The sequence below is a fragment of the Triticum aestivum genome, chromosome 1B (assembly GCF_018294505.1).
Source record: "Triticum aestivum cultivar Chinese Spring chromosome 1B, IWGSC CS RefSeq v2.1, whole genome shotgun sequence".
In the NCBI taxonomy this organism is placed as follows: domain Eukaryota; kingdom Viridiplantae; phylum Streptophyta; class Magnoliopsida; order Poales; family Poaceae; genus Triticum; species Triticum aestivum.
In genome coordinates this window covers 577,223,240-577,227,919 of record NC_057795.1, presented here as the reverse complement: position 1 = coordinate 577,227,919, position 4,680 = coordinate 577,223,240, and positions in this window count along the sequence as shown.

Genomic DNA, 4,680 nt, shown 5'->3' with positions numbered 1-4,680 from the left:
AAAGATAGCATTCAGTTACCTTAGCACCCCCTGCCATGAGGCATGGTGAAGATGAAGACGGTTCAGGTGGAAAGGTCATCTCTTTAAGAGACTCCTTGTAGTCATCAAGCCAAGGATCATGACGATTAAGATGACTATCATAGACCTCAGAAAGTCGGACCCAGATTAGCTTCGCGTGATTGAGGTGCATGACGTTCCTGAACTGATTTCGGGACAGGCAGGAGCAGATGACATCCTTCGTTGTGAGGTTCAGTAGAGTGTACTTGCGAATGTCATCAGCCTCCGCCATCTTGCACAGATCGGTAAGACCAATCTCGGTGACGGTCCACGGTTCGCTGTCCATAGCCATGAGTCGCTTCTTCATCATGGCTTTCCACCGAGGATACTCATGACCGTCAAAGGTGGGGCAAGATACATTCCTCAATCCTGCAGTCGACATAGCTAAACTCCAGGTGGTTAAACCGAATCACACAGAACAAGGGAGTACCTTGCTCTGATACCAATTGAAAGTGCTAGTTATCGACTAGAGGGGGGGTGAATAGGCGATTTTTATCAAAGTCTTCAAAACATGGAAGTTTCAAAGACAAACAATAGAAATGACCTAATTGATATGCAGCGGAAGATAAACTACAACAAGCAAGCCATAGTCAAGTATGCAATAGCGTTAACGTACGAAGACTAATAGCAGCTAGGTAGTAGGATCAGGATGGAAGATAGTATGAAGCCAATCAACAATAGTAGTCAAGCAATGAAGTCAATCAGATAAGACAGATAAGCAATGACTTCACGAAGACAAACTCAAGTAAAGGAGGGAAGAGATAGAACCAGTCACTTGTTGAAGACACAGATTTGTTGGACCAGTTCCAGTTGCTGTGACAACTGTACGTCTGGTTAGGGAGGCTGAGATTCAACTCAGAAGACCGTGTCTTCACCTTATTCCCCTTGAGCTAAGGTCACTTAGTCCTCGCCCAATCACTCTGGTAAGTCTTCAAGGTAGACTTCCAAACCTTCACAGACTTCGTTCACCCGGCAATCCACAATGACTCTTGGATGCTCAGAACGCGACGCCTAACCGGCTGGAGGATACACAGTCCTCAAGTGTAATAAGTCTTCAGGTCACACAGACAGAAAGACTTCAGTGATGCCTAACACTCTTTGGCTCTGGGTGTTTGGGCTTTGTCCTCGCAAGGATTTCTCTCTCTCAAATGCTTCGAGGTGGGTTGCTCTCAAACGACAAAAGCCGTATACTAACTCTGAGCAGCCACCAATTTATGGTGTAGGGGGTGGGCTATTTATAGCCACTAGGCAACCCGACCTGATTTGTCCAAAATGACCCTGGGTCACTAAGGAACTGACACGTGTTCCAACGGTCAGATTTCAAACACACGCGGCAACTTTACTTGGGCTACAAGCAAAGCTGACTCATCCAGCTCTGGATAAGGTTTGCTCTCATTGTCTTCGCTCGAAGACATAGGATTTGAGTTGAGCATCACTTCAGTCACTCTGACTTAGTTCACTTGGACCCCACTTAACAGTACGGTGGTTCCTATGACTCAACAAAGAAGAAAAGGAAGCAACGAATCCACACAGTCTTCGTGCTCCATAGTCTTCACGCAATGTCTTCTCATGTCATAGTCTTCAATATGAATATCTTCTCATACCACCATTGTCGTCAATGTCTTCATACATTTTTAGGGGTCATCTCCGGTAGGTAAACCGAATCAATGAGGGACACTACATGCGTTATCCTGCAATTCTCACAAACGCATTAGTCCCTCAACCAACTTTGTCGTCAATACTCCAAAACCAACTAGGGGTGGCACTAGATGCACTTACAGAAATGGGTTAGAATAGGGGCGATCTAGTCCCTTCGATTTTAATCGGACGGTCACGGATAAAATAGGCAGGGAGTCCAAATAATAAAATGGAGATATTTTATAGATGTTAGGAGATGAACTGAATCCAACAGTGATGACTGAGCAGGTCGGGTTCGGGGAAATCTCGGACGCGCGCAAGGGGTCAGTGCACTGTGCAGAAAGGGCCAAACGGTCGGACAACAAAAGAACGGTTGGTCTGAGAAACATCAACGGAGGCGAGGGAGAAGCGGCAACTAACAACGGATGCACGTTTTAAGAAAACATGCAGATGCAATGCGCACGATGCTATGAGATGAGATGCATGACATGAACAAAATGCAAATAAAAAAACAAAAAAACAACCACGAAGGAAAATAACATATCGCATCTCCGGAAAAGGCAAAGAGTTGGAGTTACGAATATGGAAAGTTGTATCCGGGGCGTTACAACACTCCACCACTACGAGAGGATCTCGTCCCGAGATCTAGGATGGCACCGGAGAGAAACGGAACAGGTAGAGAAAAGATAAAACTAAGTTGCTTCTTCGGCCAATGAGTGGAACCACGAACCTTTAGAGGTTGAACAAATTGAAAGAAACAAAATAACGGAGATGGCCAAGATTGCAAACAGTCTGTTGGACAAAAGGAACAAGGGATATGATGAGAACCAAGAGCTTACGGGACAAGGTAGATTTCGAAGCCACTCCGGTTAAATTTAGCTGGACAATGAATAAGAATAAAGAATTCGGGCAGCACTCCGGTTGAAAAGAGACGCATGATTTGATAAGATGAAAAGAACTTGAAGAGATGACAAAACACTCCGGTTAAATGAATAAGCACGAAAAGAACATGATGCTCACAAAACGAGGTGATGAGTGAAGAGAACAACATCACAATGCCTCTGTAACAAAAGAATAGAAATTAGACCGTTGGGATAAAGGGACGGAGAAGAAAATGACAACTTTTGCCACAAGAGAACTTGGAAAGCACCCTTGCAAAGTAGGATGTCACATCCCTAGTTCTGACAATGCCTAGTGCATGCATTAGAGTGTTGCATCATGTTTAAATTTCATTTAAACCTGAAATGGGGATTGACTAAACCCTAGCACCAAATGAATTCAACTAGGGTCAAAATAAAATCTTTTTCATTAAACCCAAAATGCCCTCTAAAAATGTTCAACATTTCTGGTTTGAGGTGAAAGCATCTACCAAAAATGATTTATATTTTTGCAGGACATATTGGGCTCTGAATTAAATCATACTCTATTTGCATTTGGGCATTTAAATGCTATAAAATATTCTAAATGCCCAAATAATTCTGAAAATAAGTGTGGGCTGTTGGAAATAATCTAAATAGAGCCCCTGATTATTCCAGGATTTTTTTAAGATGCCTAAGTATTTTTAATAAAGCCCTACAGTTGCAGAAATAATAGAAAACAGAAAATAGAGGAGAGAGAGAGAACTCACCTGGACCTACCTGGCAGCCCACCTGGCCGGCCCAGCAGGCGGCCTGGCCAACTGGCCTAGCCCACCACCACAGCCCCTCCGTCGTCTTCCTCCCCTCGCCCCGAAGCAGCTGCGTGCCCGCACGCGAGCGACCGCGGCCACGTCCTCCCGCCACCTCCTGCTTGCCCTCCCTCGTCCTGACCTGCGCCACGGAGACGCCACGCACCCCCTGGCCCCTCTCATTCTCCCTGTGCTCCTCCCCCTCCTCTGTTTCCCTCTCCCGCGAACGGCCGAACGCCATCGTCGCCGCCGTTCGTCATCGCCGTAGCCACAGCCACTCCCTCGCTCCCTCTTCGTATCCCCGAGCTCCGCATCGTCGTCCTCCTCGTCCACCCCGAGCCAAGCAACCAGGGGAGCGCTGCATCGCCGCCCCGGACGTCTTCTTCAACCTCGGTGCCGGCGATCTCCGTCGCTTGATTCGCCGCATCCAGAGCCTCCCCGGCCCCGCCGTCTGCACCGTCTGACTCGCCGTGAGCCACTTACCTTATCCCCTAACTCCTTGTGCTCGCCCCCGTGCTGTAGCGCCGTTCCCCACGAGCACTGAAGCCGCCGTCCGCCATTGCTGCTGCACGCATAGCCTCCATGCCCCTCTAGCCTCACCATGCTGCTCGTGGTGCTCCCCGTGCCTAGCAGGTGCTGCCCAGCCTCTCCTTTTGCTCACCGACGCACCGTAGTGACGCGCCCGTGCATCACCGACCACCACCATCGCCAAAGCTCGTCGCCGGCGCCTTTTCCGGCAACCCCGAACCCAACTACCTGCACCACTCGCCGCGGGCCACTCCCAGCTATCCATAGCGCCCAACGGCGCCCCGAACGGTGCCCTGTACGTGAAACCCGCACCTGCACCACCGCGTTTAGCCTCGCCGGCAGCTAAACGCCGGCGAGTTGACCCCGCCGACCAGGGGGTTTGACCCTTTGACCCCCCCCTGTGTCCATGACATGTGGGGCCGGCCTGTTAATTAGGCTAGGATTAGTGTTAACTAAATATTAGTTAGTTTAATAGACACTGACAATGGGCCCCAGGCCGCTAACTGAATTTGATTAGTTAGGTTAGTCACTGACGGATGGGACCCACTGGCCAGGTTTGACCTGGACCAGCCACGTTGACCTGCTGACGTCACTAATACGTCATGCTGACGCAGTAAAGTATTTCTGGAATTAAAATAAATTAGGAAATGATTTATAATTCCAGAATATATTCTAAACTTCAATAAATCATAGAAAATTAATCGTAACTCCAAATTAAATAATTTATATATGAAAAATTATCAGAAAAATTCAAGGAATCCATCTGTACCATTTTCATGCATGTTAGAACA